We start from the raw sequence: 22,561 nt of genomic DNA, 5'->3' as shown, positions 1-22,561 counted from the left end.
AAAGAGATCAATCTGGGACTGTTACAGTTGAGAACAGAAGCGAGTCAAACAGTCAGGACAGGCAGGGGCAAGGTAGGACTAATAAATGAAACTGCATTTATTTCAATGCGAGGGGCCTAACAGGGAAAGCAGATGAACTCAGGGCATGGTTAGGAACATGGGACTGGGATATCATAGCAATTACAAAAACAGGGCTCAGAGATGGGAAGGACTGCAGCTTAATGTTCCAGGATACAAATGCTACAGGAAGGATAGAAAGGGAGGCAAGGGAGGAGGGGGAGTGGCGTTTTTGATAAGGGATAGCTTTACAGCTGTGCTGAGGGAGGATATTCCCAGAAATACATCCAGGGAAGTTATTTGGGTGGAACTGAGAAATAAAAAAGGGATGATCACCTTATTGGGATTGTATTATAGACCCCCAAATAGTCAGAGGGAAACTGAGAAACAAACTTGTAAGGAGATCTCAGTTATCTGTAAGAATAATAGGGTGGTAATGGTAGGGGATTTTAACTTTCCAAACATAGACTGGGGCTGCCATAGTGTTAAAGGTTTAGATGGAGGGAATTTCTTAAGTGTGTACAAGACAATGTTCTGATTCAGTATGTGGATGTACCTACCAGAGGAGGTTCAAAACTTGACCTACTCTTGGGAAATAAGGCAGGACAGGTGACTGAGGTGTCAGTGGGGGAGCACTTTGGGGCCAGCAACCATAATTCTATTCGTTTTAAAATAGTGATGGAAAAGGATAGACCAGATCTAAAAGTTGAAGTTCTAATTTGGAGAAAGGCCAATTTTGACGGTATTAGGCAAGAACTTTCAAAAGCTGATCGGAGGCAGATGTTTGCAGGTAAAGGGACGGCTGGAAAATGGGAAGACTTCAGAAATGATATAACAAGAATCCAGAGAAAGTATATTCCTGTCAGAGTGAAAGGGAAGGCTGGTAGGTGTAGGGAATGCTGGATGACTAAAGAAATTGAGGGTTTGGTTAAGAAAAAGAAGGAAGCATTTGTAAGGTATAGACAGGATAGATCGAGAAATCCTTACAGTATCAAGGAAGTAGGAGTATACTTAAGAGGGAATTCAAGAGGGCAAAAAGGGGACATGAGATAGCTTTGGCAAATAGAGTTAAGGAGAATCCAAAGGGTTTTTAGAAATATATTAAGGACAAAAGGGTAACTCCGGCCTATCACCCTCACCGTTACCTCCTTCCACCTATCGCATTTCCAACGCCCCTCTCCCAAGTCCCTCCTCCCTACCTTTTGTCTGAGCACACCTTCCTCATTCCTGAAGAAGGGCTCAGGCCCGAAACGTCTATTCTCCTGCTCCTTGGATGCTGCCTGACCTGCTGCACTTTTCCAGCAACTCATTTTCAGCTCTGATCTCCAGCATCTGCAGTCCTCACTTTCTCCTCGAGAATAGGGCCCCTCCAAGATCAGCAAGGCGGCCTTTGTGTGGAGCACAGAAAATGGGGGAGATACTAAATGGATATTTTGCATCAGTATTTACTGTGGAAAAGGATATGGAAGATATAGACTGTAGGGAAATAGATGGTGACATCTTGCAAAATCTCCAGATTACAGAGGAGGAAGTGCTGGATGTCTTCAAATGGTTAAAGGTGGATAAATCCCCAGGACCTGATCAGGTGTACCTGAGAACTCTGTGGGAAGCTAGAGAAGTGATTCCTGTGCCTCTTGCTGAGATATTTGTATCATCGATAGTCACAGGTGAGGTGCCGGAAGATTGGAGGTTGGCAAACGTTGTGCCACTGTTTAAGAAGGGTGGTAAGGACAAGCCAGGGAAATATAGACCAGTGAGCCTGACCTCGGTGGTGGGCAAGTTGTTGGAGGGATTCCTGAGGGACAGGATGCACATGTATTTGGAAAGGCAAGGACTGATTAGGGATAGTCAACATGGCTTTGTGCATTGGAAATCATGTCTCACAAACTTGATTGAGGTTTTGAGGAAGTAACAGAGAGGATTGATGAGGGCAGAGTAGTAGATGTGATCTATATGGACTTCAGTAAGGCGTTCGACAAGGTTCCCCATCGGAGACTGATTAGCAAGGTTAGATCTCATGGAATACAGGGAGAACTAGCCATTTGGATACAGAACTGGCTCAAAGGTAGAAGACAGAGGGTGGTGGTCGTGGAGGGTTGTTTTTCAGACTGGAGGCCTGTGACCAGTGGAGTGCCACAAGGATCAGTGCTGAGTCCTCTCCTTTTTGTCATTTACGTAAATGATTTGGATGTGAGCATAAGAGGTACAGTTAATAAATTTGCAGATGACACCAAAATTGGAGGTGTAGTGGACAGCGAAGAGGGTTACCTCAGATTACAACAGGATCTGGACCAGAGGGCCAATGGGCTGAGAGGTGGCAAATGGAGTTTAATTCAGATAAATGCGAGGTGCTGCACTTTGGGAAAGCAAATCTTAGCAGGACTTAGACACTTAATGGTAAGGTCCGAGGGAGTGTTGCTGAACAAAGAGACCTTGGAGTGCAGGTTCATAGCTCCTTGAAAGTGGAGTCACAGGTAGATAGGATAGTGAAGGAGGTGTTTGGTATACTTTCCTTTATTGGTCAGAGTATTGAGTCCAGGAGTCGGGAGGTCATGTTGCAATTGTACAGGACATTGGTTAGGCCACTGTTGGAATATTGTGTGCAATTCTGGTCTCCTTCCTATCGGAAAGATGTTGTGATACTTGAAAGGGTTCAGAAAAGATTTACAAGGATGTTGCCAGGGTTGGAGGATTTGAGTTATACAGAGAGACTGAATAGGCTGGGGCTGTTTTCCCTGGAGAGTCGGAGGATGAGGGGTGACCTGACAGAGGATTACAAAATTATGAGGAACATGGATAGAATAAATAGACAAAGTCTTTTCCCTGGGGTCGGAGAGTCGAGAACTAGAGGGTACAGGTTTAGGGTGAGAGGGGAAAGATACGAAAGAGACCTAAGGGGCAACGTTTTCATGCAGAGAGCGGTACATGTATGGAATGAACTGCCTGAGGAAATGGTGGAGGCTGGTACAGTTGCAACATTTAAAAGATATCTGCATGGGTGTGTGAATAGAAAGGGTTTGGAGGGATATAGGCTGGGTGCTGGCAGGTGGGACTAGATTGGTTTGGGATATCTGGTCGGCATGGACAAGTTAGACTGAACGGAATGACTATATGACACACACACACACGCACTCTCACAATTTGTACAAACGTGGAGGAAGGTTCGATGGAGAGATGATTCCTTCCAGGACTGAACCCTCATGCTGGATGATGACTGCTCCAGGGAGACAGACAACAACTGCAGATGACTCGTTGGATCTTCCTGTGCACCACCTCTTGTATCGACAGCATTGGGCTGTTCGGGTGTCTGCTTTACTAAGGAGTGACAATAGATTGATAACAGTTTTCCTCCAATTCATGTTTAAGACACATGCTGATGTTATTTTTCACTAATTGTTTAAAAAGACCTGAATGTTCTGAAATGGGGAGTGACCTCCATCTCAAATTACGACACCAGTGTGCCTTGGGGCACGAAGGGAATGATCAGGGAAGTGTATCTGTACCTTTCTGCCTTCTGCACCCTGTCCCACCAGATAATGCCCCTTCAATCTCTCAGAAAGCACCGCTCCATTTGTGTTTACCCCAAAAGCCCCTCAGACAGTACCTCGACAAAACATTCACACCCTCAACACCTTAGAATAAGGGCTTTTGCCCGAAACGTTGATTTCGCTGCTCCTTGGATGCTGCCTGAACTGCTGTGCTCTTCCAGCACCACTAATCCAGCATCTGGTTTCCAGCATCTGCAGTCATTGTTTTTAACCTTAGAATGCAGCCAGCCTCCCCCCTCAGACTGTCTTCATCTTCAAACCCCTTCAGACTGTAAGGATCCACATCCATCCCAGTCCAAGATTGGAACCCAGGACCCCAGAACATTACTTGGGTTCCTGGATTCATCGTAGAATTCCTACAGTGTAGAAATGAACCATTCGGCCCATCGGGTCCACACTGACTGTCTTAAGAGCATCCCACCAATATTCATGCCCTGTAATTCTGCATTTCCCATGGCCAACCCACCTAACCCGCACATCTTTGGATTGTGGGTTGAAACCAGAGCTTCCAGAGGAAGCCCAGGCAGACACTGGGAGAATGTGTAAACTCCACATAGACAGTCGCTGGCAGCTAGAATCAAAGCCGGGTCCTTGGTGCTGTGAGGCAGCAGTGCTAATCCCTGAGGCACCATGTGCTGTCCTCTCTCCCTGGATGCCATGTCATCTAACCTTTTACTAACCAGTCTCCCATGTGAAACCTTCTCATCTATCTTCTTGGTCACCTCTCCAAAACTCAATCAAGTTGGACACATTATTTCCACAAACAAAGCCATGCTGACGAGCCCTAATCATTTCTTGCTTTTCCAAATGCATGTAAATTGTCTCTCAGAATGCCCTCCAACAGCTTACCCACCACTGACCTCAGGCTCACAGCTCCATGGTTCAATGGCTGTTCCCTGTAGCCTTACTTCAATATTGGCGCACCATTAGTCACCTCCAGTCTTCAAGCACCTCATCAGTTGCCAATGATTGGTCCATCTGACAAGGCCATCGACATCCTTCTGTCATCTCAGGCTCTCCTCCTCAGTATTTATCACCCCACCAATCTTCACATCATTCAAGATCTTACTGATTAACCCTCCACCATTCAAATCTAAATCTTTTATATCAACCACATCAGCAAGACTCCCAACAGTAACTTCTGTGAGACATGAATGGACAGAAATTTCCAATTGGGTCATCACTGTCTGCTTCTGCCACTCAGCATTCTGCACCAAATTCCTTGGATCTTGAGGATTTACAGACACGATCAGTTTCCCATGTGGGGCCTGATCAAAAACAGACGCCAGGAAAGCATTGCCTTCATTTACACACCTGGTCACCTGCTTGAAAAATGCAGGTCTGAGATTGGTCAGACCTGACCTCCCCTTAACAAAACCATTCTGATTTTTCTTCATTAACTCCTGCCTCTTTAAATGCTGATTAATTCTACTTCCCAAAATTGCTTCCAACAGATGCCCCACCAGCGATATGAGCCTGACTGGACTGTAATGGCCTGGTTTATCCCATGCTCCTTCTTGAATAACGGTACCATATGGTCAGTCCGCTGAGGCTTCTCCTGGCGCCAGAGAGGATTTGAAAATGTTTGCAAGTGTCCCTGCTGCTTCATCCATTGCCTCACTCCGTAAACTGAGATACAGTTCCACCGTCTTTGGAGATGTATCGAGTTTTAAGAAGGCCCGATCACTCAGACCCTCCTCTCCCTCTCTCTCGCTGCTAATTCATTCAGTTGTATCTCCATGATTTCATATTAACCCTGTCATGATGAGCACCAACATAATGCATCAATTCACTACACCCTCTGGGTCCATGCACAATTTACCACTGAGCTCCACAACATACTCTTCCTTCATTATCAATTCACCCTTAATGTCACTGTAAAGTACTTTCAGATTTTCTTTTCCCCTCGTAGCACTCCTCTGTCCCAGGCAATTAGCATGCGATGCGATTTGGTGGAGTGTAGGATATCAGTCTGGATGTGGATTAGCATCGGGAAGCTCAGAAATAATGATCTCACGACTGTGCTGAGTGCGGGGCAGTGGGATTCATTTGGGATGAGCACAGGGAAGCTGAGGAATAAAGCTCCGTCCTGCAGCTTGAAAAGATCCCTTGAAGCAAGCAGGGCAGTCACTGGAAAGGAAAAGGCGAACCCTGGGAAAAGAGGGTGGGATCTCTTCAGTTCAACACAATTGAAGACGGTCTATTTGAACACAGTCTCTGGAATCTGGACATGGAAATCATTGCTGGGCATGGTCTGCAGGACGCAGAGGTAAAAATGGACTGAACAATTCCAGATAATCGTCTTAGACCACAAGACGTCGGGGCAGAAATTAGGCCATTCAGCCCATCTGATAATGCAATGTTCCCTCAGTACTGAACCTCTGATAATTCAACACTCCCTCAGTACTAACCCTCTGACAGTGCAGCACTCCCTCACTACTTACCCTCTGAGAGTGCAGCACTCCCTCAGTACTGACCTTCTGACAGTGCAGCACTCCCTCAATACTGACCCTCTGACAGTGCGGCACTCACTCAGTACTGACCCTCTGACAGTGCAGCACTCCCTCAGTACTGACCCTCTGACAGTGCAGCACTCCCTCAGTACTGACCCTCTGACAGTGCAGCGATCCATCAGTACCGACCCTCTGACAATGCGGCACTCCCTCAGCATTGACCCTCTGACAGTGCAGTGATTCCTCAGTACTGACCCTCTGACAAAGCAGCGCTCCCTCAGTACTGACCCTCTGACAGTGCAGTGATTCCTCAGTACTGACCCTCTGACAGTGCAGCACTCCGTCAGTACTGACACTCTGACAGTGCAGCACTTCCTCAGTACTGACCCTCTGACAGTGCAGCACTCCCTCAGTACTGACACTCTGACAGTGCAGCACTCCATCGAAACTGACCCTCTGACAGTGCTGCTTTCCCTCAGTACTGACTCTCTGACTGTGCAGCACTCCCTCAGTACTGACCCTCTGACAGTGCAGTGCTCCCTCAGTACTGACCCTCTGACAGTGCAGCACTCCCTCAGTACTGACCCTCTGACAGTGCAGCTATCCCTCAGTACTGACCCCCTGACAGTGCAGCACTCCCTCAGTACTGACCCGCTCACAGAGCAGCGCTCCCTCAGTACAGACCCTCTGACAGTGCAGCTTTCCCTCAGTACTGACCCCCTGACAGTGCAGGACTCCCTCAGTACTGACCCTCTGACAGTGAAGCACTCCCTCAGTACTGACCCTCTGACAGTGCAGCACTCCCTCAGTACTGACCCTCTCACAGAGCAGCGCTCCCTCAGTACTGACCCTCTGACAGTGCAGCTTTCCCTCAGTACTGACCCCCTGACAGTGCAGGACTCCCTCAGTACTGACCCTCTGACAGTGAAGCACTCCCTCAGTACTGACCCTCTGACAGTGCAGCAGTCCCTCAGTACTGACCCTCTGACTGTGCAGCTTTCCCTCAGTACTGTCCCTCTGACAGTGCAGCACTCCCTCAGTACTGACCCTCTGACAGTGCAGCACTCCCGCAGTACTGACCTTCTGACAGTGCAGCACTCCCTCAGTACTGACCCCCTGATAGTGCAGGACTCCCTCAGTACTGACCAGCTGACAGTGCAGCACTCCCTCAGTACTGACCAGCTGACAGTGCAGCTTTCCCTCAGTACCGCCCCGCTGATAGTGCGGCGCTCCCTCAGTACTGAACCTCTGACAGTGCAGTGCTCCCTTTGTTCTGACCTTCTGACAGTGCAGTGATCCCACAGTACTGACCCTCTGATAATGCGGCACTCCCACAGTACTGACCCTCTCACAGTGCGGCACTCCCTCAGTACTGACCATCTGACAGTGCAGCTTTCCCTCAGTACTGTCCCTCTGACAGTGCAGCACTCCCTCAGTAGTGACCCTCTGACAGTGCAGCTTTCCCTCAGTACTGACCCTCTGACAGTGCAGCACTCCCTCAGTACTGACACTCTGACAGTGCAGCACTCCCTCAGTCCTGACCCTCTGACAGTGCAGCACTCCCTCAGTAGTGACCTTCTGACAGTGCAGCACTCCCTCAGTAGTGACCCTCTGACAGTGCAGCTCTCCCTCAGGACTGACCCTCTGACAGTGCAGCTTTCCCTCAGTACTGACCCTCTCACAGTGCGGCGCTCCCTCAGTACAGATGTGCAGGGTCAGGTGAATTGGCCATACTAAAATTGCCCGTAGTGTTAGGTAAGGGGTAAATGTAGGGGTTTGGGTGGGTTTCGCTTCAGCGGGTTGGTGTGGACATGTTGGGCCGAAGGGCCTGTTTCCACACTGTAATCTAATCTAAAATCTAAAAAATCTAAAAGACCCTCTGACAGTGCAGCACTCCCTCAGTTCTGATCCTCTGAGAGTGCAGCACTCCCTCAGTACTGACCCTCTGTTAGTGCAGCTTTCCCTCAGTACTGACCCACTCACAGTGCGGCGCTCCCTCAGTACAGACCCTCTGACAGTGCAGCACTCCCTCAGTACTGACCCTCTGATAGTGCAGCACTCCCTCAGTACTGACCCTCTGACAGTGCAGCTTTCCCTCAGTACTGACTCTCTGACAGTGCAGCACTCCCTCAGTACAGACCCTCTGACAGTGCAGCAGTCCCTCAGTACTGACCCTCTGTAAGTGCAGCTTACCCTCAGTACTGACCCTCTGACAGTGCAGCACTCCCTCAGTACAGACCCACTGACAGTGCAGCACTCCCTCAGTACTGACCCTCTGTAAGTGCAGCTTTCCCTCAGTACTGACCCACTGACAGTGCAGCACTCCCTCAGTACTGACCCTCTCACAGTGCAGCGCTCCCTCAGTACAGACCCTCTGACAGTGCAGCACTCCCTCAGTACAGACCCTCTGACAGTGCAGCACTCCCTCTGTACTGACCCTCTGACAGTGCAGCTTTCCCTCAGTACTGACTCTCTGACAGTGCAGCACTCCCTCAGTACAGACCCTCTGACAGTGCAGCAGTCCCTCAGTACTGACCCTCTGTAAGTGCAGCTTACCCTCAGTACTGACCCTCTGACAGTGTAGCACTCCCTCAGTACAGACCCACTGACAGTGCAGCACTCCATCAGTACTGACCCTCTGTAAGTGCAGCTTTCCCTCAGTACAGACCCTCTGACAGTGCAGCGCTCCCTCAGTACTGACCATCTGGCAGTGCAGAACTCCCTCAGTACTGACCGTTTGACAGTGCAGCACTCCCTCAGCACTGACCCTCTGACAGTGCAGCACTCCCTCAGTACTGACCCTCTGACTGTGCAGCTTTCCCTCAGTACTGACCCTCTGACAGTGCAGCACTCCCTCAGTACTGACCTTTAGACAGTACAGCACTCCCTCTGTACTGACCCCCTGACAGTGCAGCTTTCCCTCACTACTGACCCTTTGACAGTGCAGCATTCCCTCAGTACTGCCCCTCTGATAGTGCAGCTTTCCCTCAGTCCAGACCCTCTGAAAGTGCGCCACTCCCTCAGCACTGACCCCCTGATAGTGCAGGACTCCCTCAGTACTGACCAGCTGACAGTGCAGCTTTCCCTCAGTACTGACCCGCTGATAGTGCGGCGCTCCCTCAGTACTGAACCTCTAATAATTCAACACTCCCTCTGTCCTGACCTTCTGACAGTGCAGCGCTCCCTCAGTACTGACCATCTGGCAGTGCAGAACTCCCTCAGCACTGACCGTCTGACAGTGCAGCACTCCCTCAGCACTGACCGTCTGACAGTGCAGCACTCCCTCAGTACTGACCAGCCGACAGTGCAGCACTCCATCAGTACTGACCTTCTGACAGTGCAGCACTCCCTCAATACTGACCAGCTGACAGTGCAGCTTTCCCTCAGTACTGACCAGCTGACAGTGCAGCACTCCATCAGTACTGACCTTCTGACAGTGCAGCACTCCCTCAATATTGACCAGCTGACAGTGCAGCTTTCCCTCAGTACTGACCCGCTGATAGTGTGGCGCTCCCTTCAGTACTGACCCTCTAATAATACAACACTCCCTCTGTCCTGACCTTCTGACAGTGCAGCGCTCCCTCAGTACTGACCATCTGGCAGTGCAGAACTCCCTCAGTACTGACCGTTTGACAGTGCAGCACTTCCTCAGCACTGACCGTCTGACAGTGCAGCACTCCCTCAGTACTGACCCTCTGACTGTGCAGCTTTCCCTCAGTACTGTCCCTCTGACAGTGCAGCACTCCCTCAGTACTGACCTTTAGACAGTACAGCACTCCCTCTGTACTGACACTCTGAATGTGCAGCTTTCCCTCACTACTGACCCTTTGACAGTGCAGCATTCCCTCAGTACTGCCCCTCTGATAGTGCAGCTTTACCTCAGTCCAGACCCTCTGATAGTGCGCCACTCCCTCAGTACTGACCCTCTGACAGTGCAGCACTCCCTCAGTACTGACCCCCTGATAGTGCAGGACTCCCTCAGTACTGACCAGCTGACAGTGCAGCACTCCCTCAGTACTGACCTTCTGACAGTGCAGCACTCCCTCAGTACTGACCTTCTGACAGTGCAGCACTCCATCAGTACTGACCTTCTGACAGTGCAGCACTCCCTCAATACTGACCAGCTGACAGTGCAGCTTTCCCTCAGTACTGACCCGCTGATAGTGCGGCGCTCCCTCAGTACTGAACCTCTAATAATTCAACACTCCCTCTGTCCTGACCTTCTGACAGTGCAGCGATCCCTCAGTACTGACCCTCTCACAGTGCAGCACTCCCTCAGTACTGACACTCTCACAGTGCAGCAATCCCTCAGTAATGACCCTCTGACAGTGCAGCTTTCCCTCAGTAATGACCCTCTGACAGTGCAGCACTCCCTCAGTACTGACCCTCTCACAGAGCGGCACTCCCTCAGTACTGACCATCTAACAGTGCAGCAATCCCTCAGTAAAGACCCTCTGACAGTGCAGCACTCCCTCAGTACTGAGCCCCTGATAGTGCAGGACCCCCTCAGTACTGACCAGCTGACAGTGCAGCACTCCCTCAGTACTGACCTTCTGACAGTGCAGCACTCCCTCAGTACTGACCCCCTCATAGTGCAGGACTCCCTCAGTACTGACCATCTAACAGTGCAGCTTTCCCTCAGAACTGTCCCTCTGGCAGTGCAGCACTCCCTCAGTACTGACCCTCTGACAGTGCAGCACTCCCTCAGTACTGACCCCCTGATAGTGCAGGACCCCCTCAGTACTGACCAGCTGACAGTGCAGCACTCCCTCAGGACTTACCTTCTGACAGTGCAGCATTCCCTCAGTACTGCCCCTCTGACAGTGCAGCTTTCCCTCAGTCCAGACCCTCTGATAGTGTGCCACTCCCTCAGTCCTGACCCTCTGACAATGCAGCACTCCCTCCATACTGACCCCCTGATAGTGCAGGACCCCCTCAGTACTGACCAGCTGACAGTGCAGCACTCCCTCAGTACTGACCTTCTGAGAGTGCAGCACTCCCTCAGTACTGACCCCCTCATAGTGCAGGACTCCCTCAGTACTGACCTTCTGACAGTGCAGCACTCCCTCAGTACTGACCAGCTGACAGTGCAGCTTTCCCTCAGTACTGACCCGCTGATAGTGCGGCGCTCCCTCAGTACTGAACCTCTGACAGTGCAGTGCTCCCTTTGTTCTGACCTTCTGACAGTGCAGTGATCCCTCAGTACGGACCCTCTGATAATGCGGCACTCCCACAGTACTGACCCTCTCACAGTGCAGCACTCCCTCAGTACTTACACTCTCACAGTGCAGCAATTCCTCAGTAATGACCCTCTGACAGTGCAGCTTTCCCTCAGTACTGACCCTCTGAGGTGCAGCACTGCCTCAGTACTGACCCTCTCACAGTGCGGCACTCCCTCAGTACTGACCATCTGACAGTGCAGCTTTCCCTCAGTACTGTCCCTCTGACAGTGCAGCACTCCCTCAGTAGTGACCCCCTGACAGTGCAGCTTTCCCTCAGTACTGACCCTCTGACAGTGCAGCACTCCCTCAGTACAGACCCTCTGACAGTGCAGCAGTCCCTCAGTACTGACCCACTGTAAGTACAGCTTTCCCTCAGTACTGACCCTCTGACAGTGCATCACTGTCTCAGTACAGACCCTCTGACAGTGCAGCGCTCCCTCAGTAGTGACCATCTGGCATTGCAGAACTCCCTCAGTACTGACCGTTTGACAGTGCAGCATTCCCTCAGTACTGCCCCTCTGATAGTGCAGCTTTCCCTCAGTACTGTCCCTCTGGCAGTGCAGCACTCCCTCAGTACTGACCCTCTGACAGTGCAGCACTCCCTCAGTACTGACCATCTGACAGTGCAGCTTTCCCTCAGTACTGTCCCTCTGACAGTGCAGCACTCCCTCAGTAGTGACCCTCTGACAGTGCAGCTTTCCCTCAGTACTGACCCTCTGACAGTGCAGCTTTCCCTCAGTACTGACCCTCTGAAGTGCAGCACTCCCTCAGTACTGACCCTCTCACAGTGCGGCACTCCCTCAGTACTGACCATCTGACAGTGCAGCTTTCCCTCAGTACTGTCCCTCTGACAGTGCAGCACTCACTCAGTAGTGACCCTCTGACAGTGCAGCTTTCCCTCAGTACTGACCCTCTGACAGTGCAGCTTTCCCTCAGTACTGTCCCTCTGGCAGTGCAGCACTCCCTCAGTACTGACCCCCTGATAGTGCAGCACTCCCTCAGTACTGACCCCCTGATAGTGCAGGACCCCCTCAGTACTGACCAGCTGACAGTGCAGCACTCCCTCAGTACTGACCTTCTGACAGTGCAGCACTCCCTCAGTACTGACCCCCTCATAGTGCAGGACTCCCTCAGTACTGACCATCTAACAGTGCAGCTTTCCCTCAGTACTGTCCCTCTGGCAGTGCAGCACTCCCTCAGGACTTACCTTCTGACAGTGCAGCATTCCCTCAGTACTGCCCCTCTGACAGTGCAGCTTTCCCTCAGTCCAGACCCTCTGATAGTGTGCCACTCCCTCAGTCCTGACCCTCTGACAATGCAGCACTCCCTCCATACTGACCCCCTGATAGTGCAGGACCCCCTCAGTACTGACCAGCTGACAGTGCAGCACTCCCTCAGTACTGACCTTCTAAGAGTGCAGCACTCCCTCAGTACTGACCCCCTCATAGTGCAGGACTCCCTCAGTACTGACCAGCTGACAGTGCAGCTTTCCCTCAGTACTGACCCGCTGATAGTGCGGCGCTCCCTCAGTACTGAACCTCTGACAGTGCAGTGCTCCCTTTGTTCTGACCTTCTGACAGTGCAGTGATCCCTCAGTACGGACCCTCTGATAATGCGGCACTCCCACAGTACTGACCCTCTCACAGTGCAGCACTCCCTCAGTACTTACACTCTCACAGTGCAGCAATCCCTCAGTAATGACCCTCTGACAGTGCAGCTTTCCCTCAGTACTGACCCTCTGAAGTGCAGCACTCCCTCAGTACTGACCCTCTCACAGTGCGGCACTCCCTCAGTACTGACCATCTGACAGTGCAGCTTTCCCTCAGTACTGTCCCTCTGACAGTGCAGCACTCCCTCAGTAGTGACCCTCTGACAGTGCAGCTTTCCCTCAGTACTGACCCTCTGACAGTGCAGCACTCCCTCAGTACAGACCCTCTGACAGTGCAGCAGTCCCTCAGTACTGACCCACTGTAAGTGCAGCTTTCCCTCAGTACTGACCCTCTGACAGTGCATCACTGTCTCAGTACAGACCCTCTGACAGTGCAGCGCTCCCTCAGTCCTGACCATCTGACAGTGCAGCACACCCTCAGCACTGACCCTCTGACAGTGCAGAACTCCCTCATTACTGACCGTTTGACAGTGCAGCACACCCTCAGTACTGACCCTCTGACAGTGCAGCACTCCCTCAGTACTGACCTTTAGACAGTACAGCACTCCCTCTGTACTGACCCTCTGACTGTGCAGCTTTCCCTCACTACTGACCCTTTGACAGTGCAGCATTCCCTCAGTACTGCCCCTCTGATAGTGCAGCTTTCCCTCAGTCCAGACCCTCTGACAGTGCAGCACTCCCTCAGTACTGACCCCCTGATAGTGCAGGACTCCCTCAGTACTGACCAGCTGACAGTACAGCACTCCATCAGTACTGACCTTCTGACAGTGCAGCACTCCCTCAATACTGATCAGCTGACAGTGCAGCTTTCCCTCAGTACTGACCTCTAATAATTCAACACTCCCTCTGTCCTGACCTTCTGACAGTGCAGCGATCCCTCAGTACTGACCCTCTGACAGTGCGGCACTCACTCAGTCCTGACCTTCTGACAGTGCAGTGATCCCTCAGTACGGACCATCTGATAATGCGGCACTCCCTCAGTACTGACCCTCTCAGTGCAGCACTCCCTCAGTACTGACACTCTCACAGTGCAGCACTCCCTCAGTACTGACCCTCTGAAGTGCAGCACTCCCTCAGTACTGACCCTCTCACAGTGCGGCACTCCCTCAGTAGTGACCCTCTGACAGTGCAGCTTTCCCTCAGTACTGACCCTGACAGTGCAGCACTCCCTCAGTACTGACACTCTGACAGTGCAGCACTCCCTCAGTACTGACCCTCTGACAGTGCAGCACTCCCTCAGTAGTGACCCTCTGACAGTGCAGCTTTCTCTCAGTACTGACCCTCTCACAGTGCTGCGCTCCCTCAGGACAGATGTGCAGGGTCAGGTGAATTGGCCATACTAAAATTGCCCGTAGTGTTAGGTAAGGGGTAAATGTAGGGGTTTGGGTGGGTTTCGCTTCGGCGGGTTGGTGTGGACATGTTGGGCCGAAGGGACTGTTTCCACACTGTAATCTAATCTAAAATCTAAAAAATCTAAAAGACCCTCTGACAGTGCAGCATTCCCTCAGTTCTGATCCTCTGACAGTGCAAAACTCCCTCAGTACTGACCCTCTGACAGTGCAGCATTCCCTCAGTACTGACCCTCTGTTAGTGCAGCACTCCCTCAGTACTGACCTTCTGACAGTGCAGCTTTCCCTCAGTACTGACCCTCTGACAGTGCAGCAGTCCCTCAGTGCTGACCCTCTGACAGTGCAGCACTCCCTCAGTAGTGACCCTCTGACAGTGCAGCTTTCTCTCAGTACTGACCCTCTCACAGTGCTGCGCTCCCTCAGTACAGATGTGCAGGGTCAGGTGAATTGGCCATACTAAAATTGCCCGTAGTGTTAGGTAAGGGGTAAATGTAGGGGTTTGGGTGGGTTTCGCTTCGGCGGGTTGGTGTGGACATGTTGGGCCGAAGGGCCTGTTTCCACACTGTAATCTAATCTAAAATCTAAAAAATCTAAAAGACCCTCTGACAGTGCAGCATTCCCTCAGTTCTGATCCTCTGACAGTGCAAAACTCCCTCAGTACTGACCCTCTGACAGTGCAGCATTCCCTCAGTACTGACCCTCTGTTAGTGCAGCACTCCCTCAGTACTGACCTTCTGACAGTGCAGCACTCCCTCAGTAGTGACCCTCTGACAGTGCAGCTTTCCCTCAGTACTGACCCTCTGACAGTGCAGCTTTCCCTCAGTACTGACCCTCTGAAGTGCAGCACTCCCTCAGTACTGACCCTCTCACAGTGCGGCACTCCCTCAGTACTGACCATCTGACAGTGCAGCTTTCCCTCAGTACTGTCCCTCTGACAGTGCAGCACTCCCTCAGTAGTGACCCTCTGACAGTGCAGCTTTCCCTCAGTACTGACCCTCTGACAGTGCAGCTTTCCCTCAGTACTGTCCCTCTGGCAGTGCAGCAGTCCCTCAGTACTGACCCCCTGATAGTGCAGCACTCCCTCAGTACTGACCCCCTGATAGTGCAGGACCCCCTCAGTACTGACCAGCTGACAGTGCAGCACTCCCTCAGTACTGACCTTCTGACAGTGCAGCACTCCCTCAGTACTGACCCCCTCATAGTGCAGGACTCCCTCAGTACTGACCATCTAACAGTGCAGCTTTCCCTCAGTACTGTCCCTCTGGCAGTGCAGCACTCCCTCAGGACTTACCTTCTGACAGTGCAGCATTCCCTCAGTACTGCCCCTCTGACAGTGCAGCTTTCCCTCAGTCCAGACCCTCTGATAGTGTGCCACTCCCTCAGTCCTGACCCTCTGACAATGCAGCACTCCCTCCATACTGACCCCCTGATAGTGCAGGACCCGCTCAGTACTGACCAGCTGACAGTGCAGCACTTCCTCAGTACTGACCTTCTGAGAGTGCAGCACTCCCTCAGTACTGACCCCCTCATAGTGCAGGACTCCCTCAGTACTGACCAGCTGACAGTGCAGCTTTCCCTCAGTACTGACCCGCTGATAGTGCGGCGCTCCCTCAGTACTGAACCTCTGACAGTGCAGTGCTCCCTTTGTTCTGACCTTCTGACAGTGCAGTGATCCCTCAGTACGGACCCTCTGATAATGCGGCACTCCCACAGTACTGACCCTCTCACAGTGCAGCACTCCCTCAGTACTTACACTCTCACAGTGCAGCAATCCCTCAGTAATGACCCTCTGACAGTGCAGCTTTCCCTCAGTACTGACCCTCTGAAGTGCAGCACTCCCTCAGTACTGACCCTCTCACAGTGCGGCACTCCCTCAGTACTGACCATCTGACAGTGCAGCTTTCCCTCAGTACTGTCCCTCTGACAGTGCAGCACTCCCTCAGTAGTGACCCTCTGACAGTGCAGCTTTCCCTCAGTACTGACCCTCTGACAGTGCAGCTTTCCCTCAGTACTGACTCTCTGACAGTGCAGCAGTCCCTCAGTACTGACCCACTGTAAGTGCAGCTTTCCCTCAGTACTGACCCTCTGACAGTGCATCACTGTCTCAGTACAGACCCTCTGACAGTGCAGCGCTCCCTCAGTCCTGACCATCTGACAGTGCAGCACACCCTCAGCACTGACCCTCTGACAGTGCAGAACTCCCTCATTACTGACCGTTTGACAGTGCAGCACTCCCTCAGCACTGACCGTCTGACAGTGCAGCACACCCTCAGTACTGACCCTCTGACAGTGCAGCACTCCCTCAGTACTGACCTTTAGACAGTACAGCACTCCCTCTGTACTGACCCTCTGACTGTGCAGCTTTCCCTCACTACTGACCCTTTGACAGTGCAGCATTCCCTCAGTACTGCCCCTCTGATAGTGCAGCTTTCCCTCAGTCCAGACCCTCTGATAGTGTGCCACTCCCTCAGTCCTGACCCTCTGACAGTGCAGCACTCCCTCAGTACTGACCCCCTGATAGTGCAGGACTCCCTCAGTACTGACCAGCTGACAGTGCAGCACTCCATCAGTACTGACCTTCTGACAGTGCAGCGATCCCTCAGTACTGACCCTCTGACAGTGCGGCACTCACTCAGTCCTGACCTTCTGACAGTGCAGTGATCCCTCAGTACGGACCATCTGATAATGCGGCACTCCCTCAGTACTGACCCTCTCAGTGCAGCACTCCCTCAGTACTGACACTCTCACAGTGCAGCACTCCCTCAGTACTGACCCTCTGAAGTGCAGCACTCCCTCAGTACTGACCCTCTCACAGTGCGGCACTCCCTCAGTAGTGACCCTCTGACAGTGCAGCTTTCCCTCAGTACTGACCCTGACAGTGCAGCACTCCCTCAGTACTGACACTCTGACAGTGCAGCACTCCCTCAGTACTGACCCTCTGACAGTGCAGCACTCCCTCAGTAGTGACCCTCTGACAGTGCAGCTTTCTCTCAGTACTGACCCTCTCACAGTGCTGCGCTCCCTCAGTACAGATGTGCAGGGTCAGGTGAATTGGCCATACTAAAATTGCCCGTAGTGTTAGGTAAGGGGTAAATGTAGGGGTTTGGGTGGGTTTCGCTTCGGCGGGTTGGTGTGGACATGTTGGGCCGAAGGGCCTGTTTCCACACTGTAATCTAATCTAAAATCTAAAAAATCTAAAAGACCCTCTGACAGTGCAGCATTCCCTCAGTTCTGATCCTCTGACAGTGCAAAACTCCCTCAGTACTGACCCTCTGACAGTGCAGCATTCCCTCAGTACTGACCCTCTGTTAGTGCAGCACTCCCTCAGTACTGACCTTCTGACAGTGCAGCACTCCCTCAGTAGTGACCCTCTGACAGTGCAGCTTTCCCTCAGTACTGACCCTCTGACAGTGCAGCTTTCCCTCAGTACTGACCCTCTGAAGTGCAGCACTCCCTCAGTACTGACCCTCTCACAGTGCGGCACTCCCTCAGTACTGTCCCTCTGACAGTGCAGCACTCCCTCAGTAGTGACCCTCTGACAGTGCAGCTTTCCCTCAGTACTGACCCTCTGACAGTGCAGCTTTCCCTCAGTACTGTCCCTCTGGCAGTGCAGCACTCCCTCAGTACTGACCCCCTGATAGTGCAGCACTCCCTCAGTACTGACCCCCTGATAGTGCAGGACCCCCTCAGTACTGACCAGCTGACAGTGCAGCACTCCCTCAGTACTGACCTTCTGACAGTGCAGCACTCCCTCAGTACTGACCCCCTCATAGTGCAGGACTCCCTCAGTACTGACCATCTAACAGTGCAGCTTTCCCTCAGTACTGTCCCTCTGGCAGTGCAGCACTCCCTCAGGACTTACCTTCTGACAGTGCAGCATTCCCTCAGTACTGCCCCTCTGACAGTGCAGCTTTCCCTCAGTCCAGACCCTCTGATAGTGTGCCACTCCCTCAGTCCTGACCCTCTGACAATGCAGCACTCCCTCCATACTGACCCCCTGATAGTGCAGGACCCCCTCAGTACTGACCAGCTGACAGTGCAGCACTCCCTCAGTACTGACCTTCTGAGAGTGCAGCACTCCCTCAGTACTGACCCCCTCATAGTGCAGGACTCCCTCAGTACTGACCAGCTGACAGTGCAGCTTTCCCTCAGTACTGACCCGCTGATAGTGCGGCGCTCCCTCAGTACTGAACCTCTGACAGTGCAGTGCTCCCTTTGTTCTGACCTTCTGACAGTGCAGTGATCCCTCAGTACGGACCCTCTGATAATGCGGCACTCCCACAGTACTGACCCTCTCACAGTGCAGCACTCCCTCAGTACTTACACTCTCACAGTGCAGCAATCCCTCAGTAATGACCCTCTGACAGTGCAGCTTTCCCTCAGTACTGACCCTCTGAAGTGCAGCACTCCCTCAGTACTGACCCTCTCACAGTGCGGCACTCCCTCAGTACTGACCATCTGACAGTGCAGCTTTCCCTCAGTACTGTCCCTCTGACAGTGCAGCACTCCCTCAGTAGTGACCCTCTGACAGTGCAGCTTTCCCTCAGTACTGACCCTCTGACAGTGCAGCACTCCCTCAGTACAGACCCTCTGACAGTGCAGCAGTCCCTCAGTACTGACCCACTGTAAGTGCAGCTTTCCCTCAGTACTGACCCTCTGACAGTGCATCACTGTCTCAGTACAGACCCTCTGACAGTGCAGCGCTCCCTCAGTCCTGTCCATCTGACAGTGCAGCACACCCTCAGTAGTGACCCTCTGACAGTGCAGCTTTCCCTCAGTACTGACCCTCTGACAGTGCAGCTTTCCCTCAGTACTGACCCTCTGAAGTGCAGCACTCCCTCAGTACTGACCCTCTCACAGTGCGGCACTCCCTCAGTACTGACCATCTGACAGTGCAGCTTTCCCTCAGTACTGTCCCTCTGACAGTGCAGCACTCCCTCAGTAGTGACCCTCTGACAGTGCAGCTTTCCCTCAGTACTGACCCTCTGACAGTGCAGCTTTCCCTCAGTACTGTCCCTCTGGCAGTGCAGCACTCCCTCAGTACTGACCCCCTGATAGTGCAGCACTCCCTCAGTACTGACCCCCTGATAGTGCAGGACCCCCTCAGTACTGACCAGCTGACAGTGCAGCACTCCCTCAGTACTGACCTTCTGACAGTGCAGCACTCCCTCAGTACTGACCCCCTCATAGTGCAGGACTCCCTCAGTACTGACCATCTAACAGTGCAGCTTTCCCTCTGTACTGTCCCTCTGGCAGTGCAGCACTCCCTCAGGACTTACCTTCTGACAGTGCAGCATTCCCTCAGTACTGCCCCTCTGACAGTGCAGCTTTCCCTCAGTCCAGACCCTCTGATAGTGTGCCACTCCCTCAGTCCTGACCCTCTGACAATGCAGCACTCCCTCCATACTGACCCCCTGATAGTGCAGGACCCCCTCAGTACTGACCAGCTGACAGTGCAGCACTCCCTCAGTACTGACCTTCTGAGAGTGCGGCGCTCCCTCAGTACTGAACCTCTGACAGTGCAGTGCTCCCTTTGTTCTGACCTTCTGACAGTGCAGTGATCCCTCAGTACGGACCCTCTGATAATGCGGCACTCCCACAGTACTGACCCTCTCACAGTGCAGCACTCCCTCAGTACTTACACTCTCACAGTGCAGCAATCCCTCAGTAATGACCCTCTGACAGTGCAGCTTTCCCTCAGTACTGACCCTCTGAAGTGCAGCACTGCCTCAGTACTGACCCTCTCACAGTGCGGCACTCCCTCAGTACTGACCATCTGACAGTGCAGCTTTCCCTCAGTACTGTCCCTCTGACAGTGCAGCACTCCCTCAGTAGTGACCCTCTGACAGTGCAGCTTTCCCTCAGTACTGACCCTCTGACAGTGCAGCACTCCCTCAGTACAGACCCTCTGACAGTGCAGCAGTCCCTCAGTACTGACCCACTGTAAGTGCAGCTTTCCCTCAGTACTGACCCTCTGACAGTGCATCACTGTCTCAGTACAGACCCTCTGACAGTGCAGCGCTCCCTCAGTCCTGACCATCTGACAGTGCAGCACACCCTCAGCACTGACCCTCTGACAGTGCAGAACTCCCTCATTACTGACCGTTTGACAGTGCAGCACTCCCTCAGCACTGACCGTCTGACAGTGCAGCACACCCTCAGTACTGACCTTCTGACAGTGCAGCACTCCCTCAATACTGATCAGCTGACAGTGCAGCTTTCCCTCAGTACTGACCTCTAATAATTCAACACTCCCTCTGTCCTGACCTTCTGACAGTGCAGCGATCCCTCAGTACTGACCCTCTGACAGTGCGGCACTCACTCAGTCCTGACCTTCTGACAGTGCAGTGATCCCTCAGTACGGACCATCTGATAATGCGGCACTCCCTCAGTACTGACCCTCTCAGTGCAGCACTCCCTCAGTACTGACACTCTCACAGTGCAGCACTCCCTCAGTACTGACCCTCTGAAGTGCAGCACTCCCTCAGTACTGACCCTCTCACAGTGCGGCACTCCCTCAGTAGTGACCCTCTGACAGTGCAGCTTTCCCTCAGTACTGACCCTGACAGTGCAGCACTCCCTCAGTACTGACACTCTGACAGTGCAGCACTCCCTCAGTACTGACCCTCTGACAGTGCAGCACTCCCTCAGTAGTGACCCTCTGACAGTGCAGCTTTCTCTCAGTACTGACCCTCTCACAGTGCTGCGCTCCCTCAGGACAGATGTGCAGGGTCAGGTGAATTGGCCATACTAAAATTGCCCGTAGTGTTAGGTAAGGGGTAAATGTAGGGGTTTGGGTGGGTTTCGCTTCGGCGGGTTGGTGTGGACATGTTGGGCCGAAGGGACTGTTTCCACACTGTAATCTAATCTAAAATCTAAAAAATCTAAAAGACCCTCTGACAGTGCAGCATTCCCTCAGTTCTGATCCTCTGACAGTGCAAAACTCCCTCAGTACTGACCCTCTGACAGTGCAGCATTCCCTCAGTACTGACCCTCTGTTAGTGCAGCACTCCCTCAGTACTGACCTTCTGACAGTGCAGCTTTCCCTCAGTACTGACCCTCTGACAGTGCAGCAGTCCCTCAGTGCTGACCCTCTGACAGTGCAGCACTCCCTCAGTACTGACCCACTCACAGTGCAGCACTCCCTCAGTACTGACCCTCTCACAGTGCAGCTTTCCCTCAGTCCTGACCCTCTGATAGTGCAGGACTCCCTCAGTACTGACCAGCTGACAGTTCTGCACTCCCTCAATACTGACAAGCTGACAGTGCAGCACTCCCTCAATATTGACCATCTGGCAGTGCAGAAATCCCTCAGTACTGACCGTTTGACAGTACAGCACTCCCTCTGTACTGACCCTCTGACTGTGCAGCTTTCCCTCACTACTGACCCTTTGACAGTGCAGCATTCCCTCAGTACTGCCCCTCTGATAGTGCAGGTTTCCCTCAGTCCAGACCCTCTGAGAGTGCACCACTCCCTCAGTACTGACCCTCTCACAGTGCAGCTTTCCCTCAGTACTGACCCCCTGATAGTGCAGGACTCCCTCAGTACTGATCCTCTGGCAGTGCAGCACTCCCTCAGTACTGACCCTCTCACAGTGCAGCTTTCCCTCAGTACTGACCCTCTGACAGTGCAGCACTCCCTCAGTACTGACCCCCTGATAGTGCAGGACTCCGTCAGTACTGACCAGCTGACTGTGCAGCACTCCCTCAGTACTGACCTTCTGACAGTGCAGCACTCCCTCAATACTGACCAGCTGACAGTGCAGCACTCCCTCAGTACTGACCTTCTGACAGTGCAGCACTCCCTCAATATTGACCAGCTGACTGTGCAGCTTTCCCTCAGAACTGACCCTCTGATAGTGCAGCACTCCCTCAGTACTGACCCTCTGACAGTGCAGCTTTCCCTCAGTACTGACCCCCTGACAGTGCAGCACTCCCCCAGTACTGACCCTCTCACAGTGCGGTGCTCCCTCAGTACAGACCCTCTGACAGTGCAGCATTCCCTCAGTACTGACCCACTTACAGTGAAGCACTCCCTCAGTACTGACCCTCTGATAGTGCAGCTTTCCCTCAGTACTGACCCTCTGACTGTGCAGCACTCCCTCAGTACTGACACGCTGACATTGCAGCACTCCTTCAGTACTGACCCTCTGACAATGTGGCATCCCTGTGTACTGACACTCTGACAGTGCAGCACTACCTCATTACTGACCCTCTGACAGTGCAGCACTCCCTCAGTACTGATCCTCTCACAGTGCAGCAC

The sequence above is a fragment of the Chiloscyllium plagiosum genome, unplaced genomic scaffold (genome assembly GCF_037043375.1).
Source record: "Chiloscyllium plagiosum isolate Xiang-an unplaced genomic scaffold, Cpla_swu_hap1 HiC_scaffold_53X, whole genome shotgun sequence".
Lineage (NCBI taxonomy): Eukaryota > Metazoa > Chordata > Chondrichthyes > Orectolobiformes > Hemiscylliidae > Chiloscyllium > Chiloscyllium plagiosum.
This window is presented reverse-complemented; position numbering follows the sequence as displayed.